The following is a 24,141-nucleotide window of genomic DNA, read 5'->3' as shown; positions in this document are numbered from 1 at the left end:
TTTTGTTCTCTCTGTGATGAGAGTGAAATGGGCAAAATTCCCATTGATTTTAGCGGCTGAATTGCTACGGAGATCTGCGCACGCGCAGTTTAACCCCGCCCCCCAGTGTCGTCAAATTGTGGATAACAGCGCATGCGCAACTCTATCCCCAACAATGGCTGAGAGCGTCATTCACTCAGTGAGCGGAATAGGGTTTAATTCAGCAGCGATCGGAGACATCACCGCCCCAGAGGGAAGTGAACAAACAGCATCTGCTTAAAGCAGCGCATCGGTTTGGAGCCGCGTCCGCAGATATGCTCAGAGATTGGCATTGAGTGTCCGGGCAGCTGAGGCGGAGGCGGCGGCTGTTTTTAATGGGCTCCCTGGAACACGAGCTGCTCCCGGAACATGGAGTGAGCGGGGGGAAGGGAGAGGCCATTCTCGAGCAGTGTCTGGACAGAGTGAGAAGAACTCGCCATTGAAGATCATTGCTGCTTTCTCTCCCCAAACCCGAGTGAAGCTTCCTGGCTTAGTTCCGGCTCCCACTGTCCCTTGTTATTGGACAGAGAATGGCGGGGAAAATAGCCGCACAGTAACAATGTTTCCAGTTACACAAAGAAGATCAATTTCAGGCACCAGGTGAGAAGTGTGAAAGAGACATTTTAAACTGTACCTGCTTGTTTCCGGGTGTACAGTTAGTTGAAAGGGAGCAGCAAATATAAATCTGACCCTCGCCAAAGTCACTCCTCCATCGGATAGTCTAATTCAAGGAGCAGTGCACAGGACAGGTTGTTTCTGGATGTCATAAAATTGTTGTAAAACCGCTCAAAATAGCAGATAAGCAGAAACAGTACCGTGGTGGGGTCAGGCACTGTTATGCTGCTAGTTTTGCTTAGTTGATTGTTCATTATAATAACACTTATTTTAAAAATACATTGATCTCTTTTGTATCTTCTACTTCACCTATTCTTCAGGTGAAGGAGTTATGTTTTCTGTGTGCACGGAAAGAATTGAAGGACCAGATGGTTCTTCGAAACAAGGAAAAGTGCAGCCTGATGGTTCCAACTCACAGTAAGTACAATATCACTCACAAAGCACATAGGTACTGCCAGGTCTTTAGGCCAAAATGAATCAGATGGAGACCGATATAGATCCCAAGATTGAGAGGTGCCCTTTCAATATAAGAGTCAAACAGAGCATTGGTGGGAAAAGTTGTTTACATTAAACCAGTACACCTGAGGACATCAATCCCAGGGCAAAAGCACAGCCACTATTCGATTTAAATACACAGTGTCACCTCGGCCACAAATTAAATACTAATTATTAACTACGTCAGACAACATTTACCCTATTGTAATATGCAGGATGAATTGCTACTAAGCACCTCAGAATGTAGAGTGAGCTATACATTAAATACCAGTTCCATAATCTCACTAAGTGTTAGACTAGAATATTAAAGTATGAATTCTGTTTTTTTCAAACTGCGGGAATTAAATAATGGACCAGGTTTGAGATTGATGCATATATTATCACTCGTATTTGTTCTCACAGAGATAAAAATTAAATACCACTACACAACTTGCACAGAACTACTGAATGTACCCTTAGATCATGCCTGAGATGCAGGTGAAGGACCAATACAGAAAACCCGCACAGTTGCATTCGATAGCAGAGACACATAGATCGAGAATGAACCCCAAACTCACATAAAAATCTAGAGACAGACATAAGAACAACAAATTCCAAATACCACATTCAACCCAGGGACTGACAAATACAGAATTAAAGCTACTTTCATATCCATTGCCATTGACTGAAAGATGTAGAATGTAGCCCAGTGTCACATACCCTACCAGAGACTGGCAAAGGGATAATAAATTCCAGAGTCTCTTATTGTACCTGAGACTGACGGCCAAAAATAAACACATTTACGTCGAGAAGTAGAGATTGAAAAATACAGAATGAAACTCATAATCCCATTCGGTATTGCACAGTGACAGGTACAAATAAACCCCGCACTCACACCTTTTACAAGGTAATGACACAGAATGAGCAGCACATTCACATACAATACCAGAAACTGACAGATATTGAATGATTCCCACCCTCAGGGTCTGCCAGATGCTGATGAAAACTGAATTAATGCACACTCACATTCAGTTTGAGAGACTGACTAACACAGAAGTATGTCCACACTCACCAAAAACTGACATACACTGCATTAATCCCACTTTATACAGGGGACCAAACCCTGAAATGCAGAAAAAAAATCCACAGGCCTACACACAGAAAAAGACAATAAGGCATAAACCAAAAGCAGTCATTTAAAGTGCCACCGACTGACAGGCATGAGACAAATCTCATTCACCGACAGCAATAGATGAAGAAAAAAGTAAAATCAACTTCACTGATACAATTAATTCCAGATATGGACAGCTAAATACTGAATGCCACAGTCACATATATTAGGGTTAGAGTTAATCTCATTCTCATGTCAATTATCTGGGACCGACTGATACAGAAAAAATAACACATCCACATGCAAGACAAGAGATGGACACATACAGATTGAATGCAACAATATTGCATTTCACAGGTAACTGAAAGGAAGCACTTGTTTTTAATATTTCACAAGTGATATATTGAAGCAGATCGAATCCCACTGATATAGTATCAGAGAATGACATTCATATAGTTCATCCTGCACTCACACACAGTCCCACAACTGACAGATACAAACAAAAATCAACATTTGGATACAGGACCAGAGACTGATACTTGCAGAATGAATAAATTACACATGTAGTCAAAGACAGATGACTGCAGAACTAAAGTCAAACTCACACTCACTTCCAGATACTGTCAGCTTCAGAATGAGCACTACATTCACTTGTAATTCTGGGAACTGACAGATGGAATGGATCACAAAATCACATTCAGTTCCATGACTGACAGGTACATAATGCTCACATACAGTACCATAGGCAGACAAATACACAATTACAAATTATTTTGCATAAAGACTGACAGATACAAAGTTACATTGATTGTCACATTCAGTACCAGAGTCTGTCAGATACGGAATATGTCCCAAATCCACATCCTAAACCAGAGACTAACAGGTACAGAACTAAGGCCATTACAACACAGCTCCAATGAATGTCAGTTACAGAATTAACCTGACAATGGATGACAAATGGAGAGATGCAGAGTGACTCTCATACTTGCTGAGTCCCAAGTGCTGATGATCACAGAATGAATCCCACAGTCACATAGAACAATGACAGACAGTGAATGTGACCATACTCACAGAGCAGAGCAGAGACTGGGCAGTACAGATTGATATCAGCACTTGCATATAGAAGCAGATACTGACAGACACATAATAAATCTCTCACACACATGCAGTTCAGCAAGTGACAGATGCAGAGAGAATCCTACACTCTCACATGGTACAAGATTAGCAGATAGAGAATGATTTCAACCATCACAAAAAGAAAAACAGGGAGTTACAGATTTAGAACAAACCCCTCTCATGTACAAGTCACAGAATTAGAAGGTACAGCATGAATCCCCAAGTTGCATTCAGTAGCAGAAATTGCTGGAAATAGAATTATCCCCACATGATCTGAAATTGGCAGGCTTTTCAAATATGAAAATATAAGCCGGTCAGAACTTACAGTTTCTTCTACCTGGCTCTCTGATTAGTTGAGAATTGGATTGAGAAGGGTCTGTCCAATATAAGTTAGAATCTGGCTACAGCTCACCAGTCATTCATAAGAATGAGAAGCAGGAGTAGGCAATGCAGCCCCTCGAGCCTGCCCCGCCATTCAATATGATCATAGCTGATCTCATTTCGGCCTCAACTCCAATTTCCTGCCCTCTCCCCATAACCTTTCAAACCGTTACTAATTAAAAATCTGTCTATCTCCTCCTTAAACTTATTCAGCGTCCCGACATCCACTGCACTCTGAGGTAGTGAATTCCACAGATTCACGACCCATTGAGCAAAGTAATTCCTCCTCATCCCTGATTTAAATCTATCACCCCTTAGCCTAAAATTATGGCCTCTCATTCTATAATCCCCCACAAAGGGAAACATCCACTTCACATCTACTTTTTCTATCCCCTTTAGCATCTTATATACCTCAATTATATATCCTCTCATCCTTCTAAGCTCTTGTGAGGTTAGGCCTAAAGTGCTCAATCTCTTCTCATAAGGCAAGCCCTGCATCTCTGGAATCAATCTAGTGAGCCCCCTCTGAACTTCCTCCAATGCAACTACATCCTTCCTCAAGTAAGGGACCAAAATGGTGCACAGCACTCCAGGTGCGGCCTCACCAATGCCTTGTACATTTGCAACAACACTTCCCTATTTTAACATTCTATTCCTTTAGCAATAAATGCCAAAATTCCATTCTCCTTCCTCATTACCTGCTGTACCTGTATACTAGCTTTCAGCGATTCATGCACGAGGATACCCAGGTCCCTCTGCACTGAAGCATTCTGAAGTTTCTCTCCCTTTAAATAATAATTCACCTTTTTATTTCAATCCAAAATGGATAACCTCACACTTATTCACGTTAAACTCCATCTGCCAAATTTTGGCCCATTCACCTAACCTGTCCATATCCATTTGTAAATTTCTTATTTCTTCATTACAACTTACTTTCCCGCCTATTTTGGTGTCATCTGCAAATTTAGCTATAGTACCTTCTATTCCTGAATCCAAGTCATTAATATAGATTGCAAATAGTTGGGGCCCAAGGACCGAACCCTGTGGCACCCCACTAGTTACAGCTTGCCATCCAGAAAAAGACCCATTTATCCCGACTCCCTACTTTCTGTTGGTTAGCCAATCCTCTATCCAAACTACTATATTACCCTTAACTCCATGTGATCTTATCTTGTGTATTAATCTTTTGTACGGCACCTTATCAAAGGTCTTGTGGAAGTCCAGATATACTACATCTACACAATCCCCATTATCCATTTTGCTTGTCACGTCTTCAAAGAACTCTAGCAAATTAGTCAAACATGATTTAATCTTCAGAAAACCATGCTGACCCTGATGGATTGCATTTTGTCTTTCCAAATGCCCCATTACTACTTCCTTAATAATGTATTCTAACAATTTCCCAGTGACAGAAGTTAAACTAACAGGTCTATAGTTTCCTACTTTCTGTCTCCCCCCCTTTTTGAATAAGGGTATTATATTAGCATTTTTCCAATCCACTGGAACCTTTCCAGAATCCAGGGAATTTTGGAATATTATTATCAATGCATCCATTATCTCTGCTGCCACTTCCTTTAAGACCCTGGGATGTCAGCCATCAGGTCCTGGGGACTTGTCACTCTTTAGTCCCAATAGTTTGCTCAGTACTTTTTCTCTAGTGATGGTGATAGTTTGAAGTTCCTCCTTCTCTATACCCTCTGCTCTAACTATCACTATTGGGGTGGTACTAGTGTCCTCTACCGTGAAAACGGAGACAAAATATTGATTAAGTGTCTCTGCCATTTCAGCATTCCCCACTATTAACTCCCCAGTCTCATCCTCCAAAGGACCAACATTCACTTTAGCTACTCTCTTTCATTTTATATGCTCGCAGAAACTTTTGCTATCAGTTTTTACATTTTGCGCTGGTTTTCTTTCATAATTTACCATTGCTCTTTTTATTATTTTTTTAGTAACCCTTTGTTGATCTTTAAAAGTTTCCCAATCTTCCAGCCTGCCTCTGACCTTTGCAATTTGGTATGCCTTAGTTTTTGCCTTTATGTTATCTTTAATTTCCTTGCTTAACCATGGATGCTTTTTCCCCCTCTTACAATCTTTCTTCCTCTTTGGAATATATTTTACTTCAGAGGAATTGAATATCTCCTTAAATATCTGACACTCTTCATCAACTGTCCTACATTGTAGTCTTCCTGCCCAGTCCACTAGGGCCAAATCTGCCCTCGTGCCTATGTAGTTACCTTTGTTTAACTCCAGAACACTAGTGTGGGACTCATGTTTCTAGCTTTCAAACTGTACTTGAAATTCTAACATGCTATGATCACTCTTCTGGAGTGGATCCTTTATTCTGAGAACATTAAGCTCATTACACAAAACCAAATCCAGAATAGCCTGCTCCCTGGTTGGTTCCACAACGCATTGCTTCAAGAAACAATCTCTAATACACTCTATGAACTCTCCCTCGAGGCTACCCTTGCCAATTTGATTAGCCCAGTCTATATGCATATTAAAATCACCCATGATTATTGCCGTGCCTTTCTTACATGCTCCCAGTATTTCATGGTTTATTGTGTGCCTTACTGCTGAACTATTGTTTGGGGACCTATTGATTACTCCCACCAGGATTTCTACCCAGACTGACTCTACGTCTTGCTCTCCAGTGCCTACATCATTCCTCACTATGGCACTGATCTCTTCCTTTACTGACAAAGCTATACCACCTCCTTTTCCTTCCTGCCTATCCTTCCGAAACACTGAGTACCCTTGGATATTCAACTCCCAAACCTGTTCTCCCTGTAACCACATCTCAGTAATCACCACCAAATCATACCTATTTATCCCTATTTGCGCTTTTAACTCATTAGTTTTATTCCGAATGCTACTCGCATTCAGATACAAAGCCTTTAAGTTTGCCCTGTTGTCAATTTTCCCTACTTTTATTTGAATCTTTGGTGCAATATGGTGTTCACACACTCTGTCCCTTCCTTTCACTTTTTGGGAACAATCAGCCTCGTCACTAACCTGCACTCTTACCCTCCCCTTAAACTTTAATTTTTTATATTTGCATGCAACTGAACCCTCCCCCCTCACTATTTAGTTTAAAGCCCTATCTACAACCCTGGTTATATAATTCGCCAGGACACTGGTCCCAGCCTGATTAAAGTGGAGCCCATCCAAATGGAATAGCTTCCCCTTTCCCCAGTACTAGTGCCAATGTCTCATGAATTCGAACCCATTTCTCCCACATCAATCTTTGAGCCACACATTCACCTCTTTAATCTTATTGACTCGATACCAATTAGCTCGTGGCTCAGGTAGGAATCCGGAGATTATTACCTTTTTGGTTCTGCTTTTTAATTTAGCCCCAGCTGCTTGTATTCCCTCAGCAGAACCTCTTTCCTTGTTCTACCTATATCGTTGGCACCTACGTGGACCACAACAACTGGATCTTTCCCCTCCCACTCCATGTTCCTCTGCAGATATCCTTAACCCTGGCACCAGGTAGGCAACACAGCCTTTGGGACTCTCGATCCTGGCTACAGAGAACAGTATCTATCCCCCTAACTATACTATCCCTGAGTACAACTACATTTCTCCTTTCTCCCCCCACTTGAATGGCTCCCTGTGCCATGGTGCTATGGTCAGTTTGCTCATCCTCCCTACAGTCCCCACTCTCATCCACACAGGGAGCAAGAATCTCGAACCTGTTGGATAAGGGCAACGGCTGAGGCTCCTGCAGTGCTACTTCCTGGACCCCTCGACCTGCCTCACTCATAGTCACACCCTCCTGTCCCTGACCACTGGCCGAATTTATGGTAGTTAATCTATGGGTTGTGACTGTCACCTGAAACAGTGCGTCCAGGTAACTCTCCCCCTCCCTGATGTATCGCAGTGTCTGAGGCCCAGACTTTAGCTCATCAACTCTGAGCCGGAGTTTCTCGAGCAACCAACATTTGCTACAGATGTGGTCATGAGGAACCACAATGGGGTCCAACAGCAACCACACCACACAGCTACAACACATCGCCTGGCACTGCATCTCTATTTTATTTAATTAGTTTTTCAATTTGTTGTTAACTTTCCTACTGGTCTTAAATTTATCAATCTGTAAAATATTTCTCCTATTTACCTTTGACCTGTAAGCAAATTAGAATAGAGAATCAAAATACACTTTTTAAAATCAACTGGAACCCGCTCTCTCTGCTGAGTTGAAGCTGAAGTGTTAGACCTCCGATCCTGGGCCCCAATAGTCACCTTTGATCTGAAATCAACTTAGAATAGGTAGTTCAAACTAGCAATTACTCACCAACCAATGAACTTACGGTTTTCCTGTGATGTCACTCTTTGTTTTTTTTTCACTCGACGATGGTGACTGCAGAGGACGCTCTTCCCAGACTGCTTCGTGATGATGGTGACTGCAGAGAACGCTCTTCCCAGACTGCTTCCCGGTGACGGTGACTGCAGAGGACGCTCTTCCCAGACTGCTTCCCGGTGACGGTGACTGCAGAGGACGCTCTTCCCAGACTGCTTCCCAGCGATGGTGACTGCAGAGGACACTCTTCCCAGACTGCTTCGTGGTGACGGTGAATGTAGAGGACGCTCTTCCCAGACTGCTTCCTGGCAACTGCAGAGGACATTCTTCCCAGACTGCTTCCCGGTGACAGTGATTGCAGAGGGCACTCTTCCCAGACTGCTTCCCGGTGACTGCAGTTGACACTCTTCCCAGAGTGCTTCCCGGTGATGGTGACTGCATAGGACGCTCTTCCCAGACTGCTTCCCAGCGACGGTGACTGCAGAGGACGCTCTTCCCAGACTGCTTTCCAGTGACGGTGACTGCAGAGGGCACTCTTCCCAGACTGCTTCCTGGTGACGGTGACTGCAGAGAGCACTCTTCCCAGACTGCTTCCCGGCGATGGTGACTGCAGATGACACTCTTCCCAGACTGCTTCCCGGTGACAGTGACTGCAGAGGACGCTCTTCCCAGACTGCTTCCCGGTGACGGTGACTGCAGAGGACACTCTTCCCAGACTGCTTCACGGCGACGGTGACTGCACAGGACACTCTTCCCAGACTGCTTCCCGGCCATTGGGACTGCAGAGGACGCTCTTCCCAGACTTCCCAGATCATTCATAATGATTATTAATAGAAAGATTAAACTAATAGAATCAGTATCTTCTACCTCAGCTGTACTTAAATTCTAAGATATACTTTTTTCCAACAGGCAAATAATTGAAGGAACCAGAATAAATGAGATGTTTCCTCCAGCCAAATTAGAATGAAGGTTCCCACCAGCTCCTTCTCACACACAGTATTCACATTCTCACTGACAGAGCACAGAGACACAGACAGGTCATCAGTTTCACAGTCTCACACAGCATAAATACTTCCAGAATCATTTTCCATCCATGAATCAAACAGAGCAGGAGAGATAGACATTGTATCCATGTCACCCAAACTCAGTCCTGCAGATGGGAGTCTCCATAAATCCCAGTCCAAATTCTCACCCATTCCTAAATTCTCACTGGGTCAATCCCAGTTGTGCTGCCTTCACTACAAATTAAACATCTGATAAAACTGACACGTTTCCAGTTACAAGCTTACAGGCTTAACCTTAATGATGTACACTGAGATTCATGTTAATTGCCACCCCAGTATTCACACACATCATGGACTTATAAATTGCACCATTAATTCCCATAGTGTGTCCTGACATATACCTGAGATACAAGTTCAAATCTCAAGTACATTATCAGTTTGAGATATTCTGAAAGCTAGTATAACCTGAGACAGAAATTCAGATTCTAGTTTAAAACTCACCCTTATTATGAAACTAAAAGAGACAATATTAATTTGATGAATATGAACTGAGCTATAGATTACATACTAATCCTCCATCCTCACACAGTGTCAAATAGAAATACTATAACAATTCCAGACCATTTTACATCCATGTCAAAGTTCTTACTCAGAATCAGACTGAATGTCACAGATCAAATCGATTAGTATAACTGGAGTTACACTTGCACACCCATCCAGCATCAGATTAAAGGATTCATTATCTTTCCCAATTGTGTTCAAAGTGACAGATTTAATATTGGGCCAAAACTCCCACATATCGTTTGCTTAAGCTGACCACATTAGTGGTCTGTGGCTGTGCTGGGAATTTATATACAATTAACCCAATCTTACAAACAGTCCCTGACACTGAAGGTTACACAATGAATCCTCTGCTCACCCAGAGTACCAGTGAGCGATTATCAAACACATGTTCAGTGCCAGGTGTTGAGAGACACAGACTGTTTACTGCACTCACTCACAATATTTCAGTGTGGGTGATACCAAATTATTCTGACACATCAATTATACCACTGAGAGATTGTCGAAAGGGTCCAAGAGCCGCATAGATAACAGGTGCTGACAGAAACAAATGCAAGTCTACATGCACATACACAGACACACACACACATGCACATTGTTATGTAAATTGTGAATCATATGTATATTTCAGTCCCTCATGCTATTTGTGAGCATGAGATTCATTCTGTATCTGTCAGTGGGATTAATTCTGTATCTGTCAGTGACTGTATGAAATTGTGGGATTCAATTGGTATATTTCATTCACTTCCACATACAATACCAGTGAATGAAATATACCAATTGAATCCCAAAATTTCATACAGTAGCAGGCACTGACAGATACAGAATTAATCCCACTGACAGATACAGAATAATCTCATGCTCACAAACAGCATGAGGGACTGAAAGATTCATATGATTCCCAACCTACATAACAATACAACAGGCATAGAATGCCATCGACAGACCCAGAATTAAACCCAGGCTCACACATTAGGAGAGCCTGACAGCTATATATGATTGCCATGCTCATAAACAACACCAGAGACATTCAGATATAAAATCAGCCCCAATTTCTTTATAGTGCCAGAGAATGAAATGTGCAATATGAACCGTACACTCACCTACTCCCCTAGTGACAGACCAGAATGCCTGTCAAACTCATACACAGCTCCAAAGAATAACAAATGCAGACTGAAACTACACTCCCACGGAATGCAAGAGACATTCAGATTCAGAATGGTTTCCACATTCACATACGGTAGCACTGATTGGCAAAGAGTGAAACACAGGCACACTTACAAACCACCATCACCATTAAGAAATTCAGATTGAGTCCCGTTCAATACCAGAAAGTGACTGATAGAACACTTCCGTTGCATACGTCCCATTCCCCTGTCAGGCTCAAGGCGTGACCCAACACTCATGCAGTACCTGGAAATGCAAGATACAGGCTGACTATGACACAGATATATTGTACCAGGTATCGACAAATGCAGAATGAATGCAACATTCACCTACAGTTTCACGGAGAATGTATCCACACTCACATACAGTAACCAAGACTGACAGGTCCAGCGTGCCTTTCACACAGCACCTGTGAGTAACAGACACAGAATGAATCCCACATTCACAAGTTGGATCAGAGAAGGGCCGATAAGAATGTATCTCACATTCACACACAACATGTTGACGGCTTTAGCACAACATTATAATTACTGCTTGTATAGCAAAATAGAATAAAAGTCATATCCACCGTTAGTAATTCTAAGACCTTCCCTTCCCCTCTTAATATAATGTGAACAATTCTTGCCTGTTTTGTCCATCTCTGATCCGTAAACTTCGACCTAGCAGAGTGTGCTGACATCTACTGGCCAGAGCCGAGAACTGCAACAGAGCGGAGGGAATTAACATGAACTGTTGGTGTTGCAGATTCAGGTCAATGTGAGGAAGTAGTGATGGGATGTGACAGGGTCGACATAGAGTTGTAAGTATTAAATCCAATGAAAAAATCAATATAACTTATTTCTCATGGAATCTGTAGAATGTGGGACTTGTTGTCGTCTTGAGCATTTAAATCAATGAGCACAGCTGTATTTAAGGGAAAGCTAGGTAAGTACAGGAGGGAGAATGGATTTCATGGACCAGCAGATAATTGTACATGGAGTATTCTGGGTGGAGCATCTTGTGGAATAATGTACCAATTAGACCAGATGACCTAATGAAGTATATTCTGGGTAGAATGAATACCGATTTCCAAAGTGTCTCAGAGACTGACAGATACATAATGAATCTCACACTCATAGTGCACCACAGACAGCAACACAGAGTGAATCATACACTCATACACATCCCTAGATACTGACATATATATATTGAATCACACACTCAAATTCTTTGCCAGAGGTATAGTGAGACAGAATGAATCCTACACTTAAATACATACAAGCTTAGAATAGTTACAGCACAGCAAGAGGCCATTCGGCCCTTCGTGTCTGTGGTCTTTCTCCACCAGAGCCACTCAGCTACTTCTGATCCCCAGGCCTCTCACCACAGCCTGGCAAACCTTTTCCCTTCAGGTGCTTATCCAATTCCCTTTTGACAACCCCAAATTCTCCTGTCTTTAGCGTACTCTCAGGCAGTGAATTGCAGATCCTAATGGTTTCCTACATTAAAAAAAATCCTGATGCCTCCATTAGTACTTTTGCCAACCACCATAAATCGATGCCCACTGCCCACAGGATAATTTTATCATTATCTACATTGTCTAGAACACTTACTATTTTGAACACTTCTACCAAATCTCCTCACAGCTTTCTCTTTTCGAAGGAGAGTAACCACAACTTCTTCAATCTATCCATGTAACTAAAGCCCCTCATCCTTACAAACATTCTTGTAAACCCTTTCTGCACTCTTCATAAAACCTTCACGTATTTCCAAAGGTTTGGTGCCGAAAATTAGACTAATACTAGTGTCTGTGTGACATCTTTCTGTATCTGTGCAAGGAGGCCTGTATCTGTCTGATCTCACTTGGTGTGGGAGGAGTTGTAAGGATCAGGGTAGGAACTGTCTGCACAGGCAATCCTTTTCCATAGGCACACATGTTTGTTAGAGACTGACATGTGCACCTCATATCCGACACAGACACAGTGCAAGGGCCAGGCAGATATAAAATTTATCCCACAGTAACAACCAATAATACAATGGAAATATAAAAATAAAATATTCTGGATGCTGGAAATCTGAAATAAACACAGGAAATGCTGGAAATACACAGCAGATCTGGAAGTACCAGTGGCTTCAAGTCATGACACTTTGTTGGAACTGGGAACGGTGAGAAATGTGACAGATTTATGTAGAAATTGTCACTTAGGAATACAGAACTTGAGTATTCCTGAAAAAAAGAGACATGATGTCGATTTTTTTTGTCTTTCCCTCTTCAGTGTTAATGGGATCCAAACCAGTTGGTGAAGCCGAAAGCAAGACAGAGTTTGTATTATCGAGAGATTTTATTTACTTGTTTGGTCTCACAGCTCTGCTGCTTCACAACCCTATTTCCCAGCTATCCCCTATGTATATGTGCTCAACGACAAATAATATTTTATTTTCTTCAGCTAAGTAATGTATTTGATATTATGTTAACAAACCTTAAATAACTCATTGAAAATACTTTAACTTACAGAGCAGATACAATTGTACCAAATCTCAAAGGGAACAAAAACTTATACTGCATGAGAAGGGGGTGCTGATTGGTTGACAATTATTCGCTGATTGGTAGAGGGGTTGCCATGGGAATGTAACAGGGAAGAGTTAACTGCCATGCTTTGGCTTTTTTCAAACAGCCAAGTCGACTCTGATTGCTCCAGGCATTTCCCTGGGAAGGAATCAGGGAATGATTGTCCACCAAGCTTTTCTTCAGTTGCAGGAAGTGCAATGCGTGGACATGTCCATTTTGTTTGCAACGGTAGTGGCCCTGTGTGTGAAGAAATGTATCCCTGAGCATGTGTAAGTGAGGCACACAGTGAGCGCGACAGATAATCTTCAATTGGTTGTTAGGAACTATGTACAATTTTTAATGTGTGTGTATTTATATATATAATGTGTATAGATAGATACATGTGTGTGTATTTTTTATGTCAGAAATGTAGAGTCATTCCAGTTTCACAAGTTTTTTTTTCAATTCGCCTTGGGACTTAGAAGCCTGGGTGGTACCCTGGCTGACAGGTCAGTAAAGGGGTTAGATGTTTAGTGATTTTGGGGAAAAAAGAAACACACAATAGAAAAAAAATCTGGGTTGCTGCCTACCGACAGTGTTCAAGTGACACAGAGACAGAGAAAGAGAGGGACGAGTTCAATGTGCATCAAAGAGTTAAGCAGGGATGTTTTAGGCTCTTGAGAAGAGAAAAGTACAAGGCTACTAGGACAATAGTTAACTGCAGAGTCAGTTATATGACTCATTGTCGTGATCAGTTCGGTGGTGTTGCTACTGAAACAGTGAGTATAAAGTGCAGTTATTTTGGGTGAGATAAGTCTTGGTTGAGAAGGGTCAAGTGAATGCTCAAGAATTCACCACAACAAAACAGTTTGCACATGTGCCAGCCTCAAGCAAGAAGCCTTTGTGACAAACCCGTGGTAACTCTTCACTGGTTTATCCATCTGTAAAGATATTGCTGGGCAAAGGAATATTGGGAAATTGAATCACCTTCTTTTGTTTGTATTGAGATCTTTCTGACTGTTTTGTCCAGTTAATGTAGTTTCTTTTTCTTGTTTTGATAAATATTTTATTCTTTGTGTTCAAAGTTCATGAGCAAATACCTGTGAATTTCTTCAGAATCTTTGGGTTGGGTTCTATCCAGCCAGGTTTCACTCCGGGAACTGACTTATCCAGTTTTACCATCAGCCGGGATCATAACTGATGTTCGTGTAATTCTTAGCACAATCAGGATTGGTCAGTAAGTATTGTCCTTCTGTGAAATCACATCCAATGTTGGACACTATGTTCTGAGCTTTTCAAGCAGAATCTTGGTGAGTATGCTCAGTATTTTGCCTGTTGTGAAGAGCTGAAGGCCTAAGCTGTTTGGTACGATCCAACAGCCATTGGGGCAAATGTCCACAGACCTCGCATCACACTGGCACTGAAATTCATATACAACATTAGTTATTTGTGTTGTTGGCAGAACATATTTTTAGTCTTGACAGCAGCATCCTGTTAGTGGAGAATGCCACTCGTGTTGCTACTGCATGGTAGCATTGTGAAACGGGTAGCTTTATTAGTTGTTCACGTTTTTGAGATACCTAAACCATTCCAGGGTTATGTGAGGTAGACTGGCCACTTTTCAGAACAGACTTTTCAGAACGGGCTTAGACCCATTGATGAGTTTGTGTGATATACAGTGAGCAATTATTTGATCGATGGAGCCATTATTCCGCAGGATAGCTTTGAAGTGCCTGGTTTTGGCATCATGTTGCATGATTAGCAAATGGTCTGGTCCCCACCTATCAGTTTGCCGACAAGACCTACCTTATACCGCATGGAACTGTGGGAATCCCAACAATGGTGCTGGGCTAGCAGTAGACAGTAGTAGAGAACGCATTGGCAGATTTCTCAAGTAGTACATTGAGGAAAGGGGGCTCGTTTGACTGGTCAATTTCAATGAGAATAGAGCAGGTTAGAGCACATTAAGGTGTCACAGGAATGTTTTACATGTAGCTGCTGATGCAGACATAGAAAACGCGTAATTTGTGTATCAGAAAAAAGAAAGGGATTGGATGTTAGGGGTCATTTCCTGAAGATACATTTCTCGTGGAACTTAGCAAAGATGTTTACAAGAGCTGGGCCTAGAGGGTGTCCCATGGCAACATTATCTCTTTGGGCATACATGGTGCCATTAAAACTGAAATGAACTGCATGAGTTGCTGAGTTCATATGTTCAATGAATACAGATTCAGACAATGGCAGTGAGACTAGATCATCATGAAATAATGACATGGTGCATATGTGAATGGCTTCCTTGAGTGGTACATTAATCAAGAGGCTAGCAAAGTCAAACAAGCAACAAGCACATGCACACGCCATTGCTATCGATATGCAAATCCTGTATGGGCTTCACAAAGGAGAAGAATCCCTTCACCGTGTATGTGGAAAACTCACTCAGAACTGTTTGCAGAAACTCACTCAGCCATTTGGCCAATTCATGTTGTGAAGAATCAGTCAGAGGTGAGATAGAATGTAAAGGGACATCACTTTTCTGTGTCTTTGACAACCCATGTATACGTGCACACAGTGAACCATGAGGGCAAATCCTACCCTATACTCCACCAGACAGTTCATTACTCCACACTATCATTCCGCAATTGGACAACACTTAATAAACAATCCCAATTGTGCTAAGGATTACACTTGCAGTGTGAACTAGGGAAGACAGTTAATAAAATAATTGGTCCCCTATTTACGATGGAGATGAGGAGTAATTTGATTTCGGTGGATCATTGGCCTTTGAATTATCTTCCCCAGAGAGCAGTTCAGGCTCGATAATTGAATATATTCAAGGCTGAGTTGCACAGATTCTACGAGGGAGTCAAGGGTTGCGGGAGACAGGCAGGAAAGTGGGGTTGAGGGTACAATCAGATCAGCCATGATCGTGTTTAATGGCAGAATAGGCTCGAAGGGCTGAATGACCTACAGCTGCTTAAATCTCTAATATTCTTCAAACTGTAACTTCTGTCCCCATTTTGACTCCTTTTTTTCACATTTGGTTTTAACCTCATTTTCCTGTTGCGTTTGCTTTCGGGTGGCAGCTGCTCCTCATTTTTCCATTCACACCTCTTTTCGACACATCTCAGTTTTTTGTTACTTGTTCCTTTACCTCTCCCTTTTTCCTTGCAGCACCAATTCTTTCATCATTTAATCTCTCCTGCCATGTAGAGATTCAGCCATCCCCTCTGCCTGCACAGCCTCCCTTTCAGTAACAGTCCATTTATTGTTAATAGCCTTCAGTGTTACCTTGTGTTACCTGCAAATCTTTTCTCATACATTCCCTCTGCTGTTCAAGTTTACTTTTTGAGCTCTCCTCTGTACTTCCTGTATTCTGCTTGGTTCCCTAATTTATTATGAATCTGACGTCTATCATCAGCCTGTTTTTGGATTTCCAACAGAGCAGAGGATGTGTAGTCAACAGCTCTCAGCTGTCCCGATATTACACTGAAATGAGCTGCCTGTTTAATTAAAGTTTTCGTTATTTAGAATGTTCTGCTCCTTCCGGCTTGTATCTTTGCTGTTGTCTCTCGGTTTAATTTACACAGCAGCTCATTCCCCCTCTACACCTAATCTCCACTTTCAACAAATCCACATTATAAACTCTTCACTCTGCAATTAACTTTTTCTGTGTTTGAGCTCCCAGGTCAATTGAGTTCTTGGTTGTAATTTCATTGTCCCACTTAATTTACCTGAAAGCAACGTTTGTGTTTGAATTATCAACTCATTTGTACTGTAATTATAATTTATATGAATTCCATCTTGCAACAAACTGGAGGTTTTCAAATTAAAATCTAGAAATGACTGACTTGTTGTGCAAAGACCTGTCTATTCGATTCAGTTCAATAAATCCTGTCCTGAACAGAATGCTTTATCCAGGCAATATCTCTACTTGGTCAACTGATGGTGCTCGGAGCTCTCAGCATTTACTCATTGATTTTCATGGGAGTTGATCCAGTTTTGATGTCAACTTGTTTGCTGGTGTCGATAAACTCGGATTCTTTGCCTAATTTCTCTCCTGTCCAATGAAGCTCTCTGAGCAGAGTTCTCAATGATAACTTGACTTTTCCCTCACAGAATTTCAGCCTAAATGATTTTTGAACTATTTTATTAAAGGATTTAGTTTTGTGCATGTCTCCTTAGCTCTCCTCATGGTTAGGCAGAAAGTGTTACTGCTGTGTTGGCAAGTAGACGACAGATTTATTTGAAAAGTCATTGTGACAGGATTTTGGGTTTGAATCAAGTCACAAACCTGGTGGTGATGCATCGTGGCCCCATCTGTCACGTGACCTGCCAGGGGATGACCTCATAATTGCCCCAGTCCTGTAGCTGTGGATTGGGCGATTTGTTAAAACTTTCAGTGGGGCTGATTAGGTCGCATTTGGCTTTGAAAGATAAGTGTATGTCCCCAAAACCCGTGCCAGAATTTGTGTGTAACAAGGAAGTTTGACACTCCAGTACAGTACTGAGGGAGGGCTGCACTATTGTAGGTGCAGCCCTTAAATAATGATGATAAACCAAGGCCCTGCCCAACCTCTTATTTTATCCAAAGTGACCCCATTGCACTGTGCCGAAGACACACGAACAGTGGAGTTATGCCCCCGAGCACTCAATCATCATCCCAAAGCATATTCACATTGTTGTTTGTGTGTGTTTCCTGTGCAGAAATTAGCTGCCCCTTTCTGACAGAAAGTGTCTGTTCATTTTTCCTGAATCAGTTTCAGTTTTGCTCCAGAAAACATGAAATCTGACTTAAAACTCAACTCAGGTGGGTACTCAAAATGACAAGAAATCCGTCAGCAATAAAGGGTACAGGCGTTAATTGATCAGAGTGTGTGAGGGACTGTTATGACGTGGCAGAAGATATGGACCAAATCCAAGAGGGATAGTTGGTCGTGTTGTCACAAGGGTTTTGCATTTGTATTTATTACGAGATGTGTGCACTGAATTCAGGAGCAATGGGTCTGACAGGACATTTCGAAATTTTAAAAATTAAATTAATATGTGTATTAAAAGCAAAAGATGTCAAGCACATACATAAGACTACAAATAGCACTATAATAACTCCTCAATTTACTAATTGACCTGAACCCCTCAGTTACACACCCTTTAAGGTCTGAAATAGATTTTAGAATTAAAGCAGACTCAGCAAGTTAACACAGTATCCTGGACAATGGAATGCCATATGGCTTTTCTTCAACTCCCGTTTAGTTAGACAGCAGACTTACACAAAAATGCTGGAGGCTTCATTGAGGCCATTTCACACACTCCTGTTAGATCTTACATGCCCTTTTTCAACATCACCTTTCATTCTCCTTTATATATGTTTCTCTCTTCTTGATATGTAAATTCTATAGACCCAGATGTCGATGAAATTGTATCTTCTTCACAATCTAAAAATCTCCCATGTCGCCACTATTTCCAGTAACCTTTGGAAAAAATAAACATGTTCCTTAGCCTTGCTTATCTGGCTAGTTGAAAACTTACTGAGATACCGTTGAAATCCAAATATCCCTTCATTTATCTAAAAATGCAAATTCCCTTCACACCTTACATGCTAATCCAGCTTCCATGTTTACTCATTAGCATGTCAAGCACCCAGCTTCTTTTGATGAGTTAAACTTGATTCCAGATGTAATTACATTACACACAGACAGACCCAACTATACTTACCCCATAAAATTACTTCGCAATAAACTAGAAAAATATTATGAAACTGTTATACTTGCTTGACAGGAACTAATGCTTTCTGTGAAAAGCATTGATTTCAATAAGTGAATATCCTCGGTGTACCACACCTGGCTAATCCTGAGCAATAACTGGTGGCAGGTTTTTAAAGAGATGAAAGATTTCCCAGCGCTATTGAAGAAGCACAGTGATTTCTCTTGCTGCCCTGACCAATATCCCTGTCTCAATAACACCACCAAAAACAGCTGCACATAAAGAACTAACGGAAAGGTCAAAGTTTAATATAGAAAACCATACCCATTCCAGATTTCCAAAAGGACACATTGATCTTCAGAAAACATTCTTCATCAACTCCAATATCTGATCACTGTGAAACAGCTGTCTCCTCCCGCTTGGCTTCATTATGTGTGGAAACTGGAATTGTCTTGTTTCACAAGCTCATAAAAGTACCTGGGAGCAGTTTGCTGTGTTTCAACGAGAAATTGTCATCTGATATTATAAAAATTAACACAGTAAATGCTTGTAACATGGAACAGGTTTGTTCATCACTGGATTAATACAAGCTCATTTCCCCATCTAATGAATGAGGCATGTCGACATTGAGACAATATTAACAGAGAGGAAAACAACTGCTTTCTGATGCTGCTCCCCTGCTGACTATTCCCGAAATCACCATGGAAGTGGGGCAATAGACCGATTTCAATTTCCAAATGATGATCAAAGGATTGGCAGCTGGTAAAATGTGGGAAATGCAGGTTGGAGAGGATAATTTTCTTCCTGCCAGATTTCCTGGGAGACGAGTTGTGTGTGGAATTGTAGCTCAGCACTAGAGATTGTCAATGTTGCGAGAATAATGGGACCACCAAGTGATGACACCTCATTTCAGTTCCTCCCAGATTTAGTTTTTATTTATGAATTCGGAGTGGAGGAACAGAAGTAACGTATTCTTCCCCCAAGTTTGTCCTACCATTTAATGAACTCATGACTGGTCTGTCTTTTTGCTCCATTTATCCCTCTTCGTTTTGTAATCCTTAAAACACTTAACAAAGAAGAGCTATCGATTTCAGTTTGGAACTTTTCGGTTGACCCCCAGCGTTTACAGTTGTTTGGGGGAGGGAGTTTCCACCATCCTTTGTGTGAAGATGCACTTCCTGAAATTACCTCTGAAAGGCTTCATTCTAATTTAAAGGTTAAGCGCCCTTGTTGAGGGCACCACCCCAACCCCCGGCCCCCACCTCCCGTCGCACCAGAGGTAACAGTATCTCTCTATCTACCCTGTCAAATCATTCAAACACCGTAAACATCTCAGTTGGATCACCCCATAGTCTCTGATATTCATGGCATTACAATACTAGTATTTACAATCTGTCCTCATCATTTGAATCTGGTATCACTCTGATGAAATTCTGCTGCCCCCACTCCAAGGCCAATCTAACATCCCTCAGGTCTGTTGTCAGGAACAGAACGCAGCGATTTAAACAGGGTTTTATACACCTGTAATATGATTCCCAATACTTTGTATTCTATTAGTCTTAGATATTATTTTTATCTTCCTGTCCACGAGCTTTTAATGATGTCTGTTCATCTCTCTCTGCTCCTCCACAGTTTCAGGAATCTCACCACAAAAATAAACAACCTTTTCTATATTTCATAGGTTTAATTAGATGGCCCTTCACTTTAAAGCTCATTTGCTAAAACTTGCTCACTCACTGAACTTATTAAGAAAATGTCAAACTAAATGTGTTCCACAAGGACAATGTTATTTTTTTCTGCTCCATCGCCATTAACTTTTCCAGCTGCTCTTTCAGCCACTGTAAATCCAGAGAATGAAAGGGAAGGAAAAGTCCTGCTCCCTTTCCTGAATCCTATTTGTTCATCAATCCAATAAAATCTGGGGAAAGAACTGTAATAGCTCAGTATCAATTTTGATTAAGTCTGAAATATTCCATTAAAAAAAAAATCATTCCAGGTATTTGGCCTTCGCTGGTTTGGACAGCAATTATTGCCCATCCCTAATTCCCTTGAGAATGTGGTGGTGACCTGCCTTCTTGAACCTCTGCAGTCCATGTGGTGTAGGTACGTCCACAGTGCTGTCAGGAGGGGAGTTCTAGGATTTTTACCAACGACAGTGAAGGAACAGCGATATATTTCCAATTCATGGCTTGAAGGGGAATTTCCAGGTGGTGGTGTTCCCATCTATCTGCTGACCTTGCCCTTCTACATTGTAGTGGTGCAGGGTCTGGATGGTGCTGTCGAAGGAGCCTTGGTGAGTTCCTGCGGTACACCTTGAACATGGTACACACTGCTGCTAAAGTGCGTAGGCAGTGGAGGGAATGAATGTTTTTGGATGTGGTCTCCATCATGGGGGCTGCTTTGTTTTGGATGGTGTAAAGCTTCTTGGGTGGTGTGGGAGCTGCACTCATCCAGGCAAGTGGGGAGCATTCCATCACACTCCTGACTTGTGCCTTGTAGATGGTGGACAGGCTTTGGGGATCCTGGACGTGAGTTACTCGTCGCACAATTCCTAGCATCTGACCTGCTATTGTAGGCATAATGTTTATATGGCTATTCCAGTTCAGTTTCTTGTCAATGGTAACTCCCTGGATGTTGATAGTGGGGGATTCAGTGATGGTAATGCAATTGAACATCAAGGTAGTAGTTGGATTCCTACTTCTTGGAGATGATTATTGCCTGACACTTGTGTGGCGCGAATGTTACTTGCCACTTGTCATCTCCAGTGAGACATTGACAACCATCCGATTCCAGGCCTTTTTTATGCAAAACCTACTCAAACAGGAAGAAGCAATTAACTAAAAATATCCAATAACTTGATTCGAACCCACGTGTGAAAAGCACGATGGTTTCACAATCCCTCATCTTAACATCCCCTCAGAGCCGATCCTAGCTTTAAGTCATGGTCTCATATCCTTTTTTCCAGCCGTGAAGAGTTAGCAAGAAGGTTCTGAAAGTGCAGCCTGGTGTGCAATGTTGGAAATGCGGCTCCAGTAAGCAGAACAAAATGTATCACGTCAAGTTAGGAACTGTTTGGAATGGAGCAGTGTGAAACATTTCTCCACGATTTATTTTTTATCTAATCATTGGTTTTCAAACATTCCATCAATGGGAAAAATATTGCTTAATGTGTATAAGAAATGAATACCTGGGCTGATATTAAATACATCGGCTAATCTTAAATATCTGTACTAAATCTCTCCTTAACATTCTCTCTGATAAGAGCATCTCCAGTTTGTATTTTTCAGTCCATCCACATATGGAATCCCTCACCACTGATCCCATTCCAGAAAATTTCCACTGCACGCTCTCCAAGGACTTGATGTTCTTCCTAAAGCCCTCACCAAGATCTTATATTCCACATTACAACGTGATACCCCTCCAATTCTTTGAATCCTATCTATCCGTGTTATTTTTATAAACTTAGCTAATGATTCCTTATCGATGAAGATAGGTTTCCTTCAACGTTAATCTTCTTAAAGATTTGGAAAAATGACCTTCCAATCTCCAATGAATAAATCCTAATGAAATTCTCCAGTCAGCCCATGAACAGCCCGCCCCCTTCATTCCACTTATTGTTACTTTTATTTTCACTGATCCCACTTCTTCAGCACAAATGCTTCGCTCCTCTCCTTTAAACCCTCTTCAATAAGAGGGCACAAATCCTCCATCGACAATTTGCAAATGACTTTTTAACATATAACTCGTGTTAAAGAAGAGATATGAGAAGGTCTGGCTGTGCTTGATGTTGATAAGTCAGTGGGACCAGATGGAATGCATCTGAAAATGCTGAGGGCTGTAATAGTGGAAACTGTGGAGGTATTGGACTGAATCTTCTGAATTTTATTTATTTTTTTACAGTTACAAACCACTTTGATACTCTAGGATGCAGAAATGAATAAAAGTGAATCAGTGTTGAACAGATTCTGACATCCCACATCTCCATTTTATTTTACATGGTGCAACTTGTCCTCAGTGTAAGTGTGTTGCTCTAAGAATGAGATCACCACGTCCTGGGAATATTGCAGAAATCCCTCCAAAGTCTGATCTGCAATGTTGAAACTCAGTGAAAGGTTGTCACCCTCCCCTCCGAATCTGATCGCCACCTCAAGCCCAACATTCAGCTTGGGTGGCCAAACAAAACAACCTGATTCCCCTCGTCCTCCAAGGCAAACTGAACTCCGGAGGCGAGGTGAGAGTGACTGCCCTTGACATCAAGGCAGCTTTTGACTGTGTGGCATTATGGATCCCCAGCAAAAGTGGAGACAATGGGAATCGGGGGCGGGGATGGGGAGCTCTCTGCTGGTTGGAGTCATACCCAGCACAAAGAAAGATGATTGTGGTTGTGGAGATCAATCATCCCAGTTCCAGGACATCACTGCGGGAGTTCCTCGGTGCGGTGTCCTAGGTCCAACCATCTTCAGCTGCTTCACCATTGACCTTCCAGCAGAATTGGGAATGTTCGCTGATGATTGCTCAATGTTCAGCACCATTTTCAACACCTCCGATACTGAAGCAGCCCATGTCCAAATCATCACCCACCCTCTGTCCAGAAGACTCGGGACTGCAAAGAACTCTAAGAAATCTCCTCTCAGATTACTCGTCTCCAAGGTAAATATCCCCTACCGCTACAATGTATCGAGGTAATTTAAGTACCTCGCCGCCAAATATTCTCGTGAAACTTTACTGCTTCCTCTTCAATGCCTTCACATCTTTCCTAAAGTGTGATGTCCGGAACCGGGCGCAATACGCCAGCTGTGGCCGAAATACTGTCTTTTCCAAGTTCAAAACAACGGATTTGCTCTTGTAATCTATGCTCCCATTCATAAAGCCGAGGATATTGTATGCTTCATGAACTATTCTTTCAGCCTGCACAGCCTCCTTCAATGATTTATGCAGATGTACATCATTTCCCGCTGTTCCGGCACCGTCTTTGGAATTGTAAACTTTATTTTCTCTTTTCTCCCTGTGTTCTTCCGACCAAAATGAATCACTTCACCCTTCTCTGCAAAAAAATTCAGCCGCCCTATTTTCCAACCTGAATATGTCCTTTTGAAGGAAATCGCTCTTTCACTCGAATTTCTATCGCTCTTTTCACAACCACAGGACGTCCAAAACA

At 41.8% G+C, this 24,141-nt stretch overlaps 1 protein-coding gene and 1 long non-coding RNA gene across 2 annotated transcripts in view; one reads left to right on the top strand and one right to left on the bottom strand.

The window, feature by feature from the left end:
• The window catches only part of LOC144670321 (uncharacterized), a 132,024-nt gene extending 128,615 nt beyond the window's left edge, over positions 1–3,409 (bottom strand). Inside the window, exon 1 of the long non-coding RNA XR_013573857.1 lies at positions 3,290–3,409. This is a non-coding gene — a long non-coding RNA (uncharacterized LOC144670321). The remainder of the gene's footprint in view (positions 1–3,289) is intronic.
• Positions 1–24,141, top strand: part of LOC144670314 (histone H2B-like) — a 1,149,071-nt gene that overhangs the window by 616,039 nt on the left and 508,891 nt on the right. The window lies entirely within an intron of this gene.

Source organism: Cetorhinus maximus, chromosome 31 (genome assembly GCF_964194155.1).
Source record: "Cetorhinus maximus chromosome 31, sCetMax3.hap1.1, whole genome shotgun sequence".
In the NCBI taxonomy this organism is placed as follows: domain Eukaryota; kingdom Metazoa; phylum Chordata; class Chondrichthyes; order Lamniformes; family Cetorhinidae; genus Cetorhinus; species Cetorhinus maximus.
Note: the sequence above shows the minus strand (reverse complement) of the source record. Positions and strands in the feature narration are given on the sequence as shown.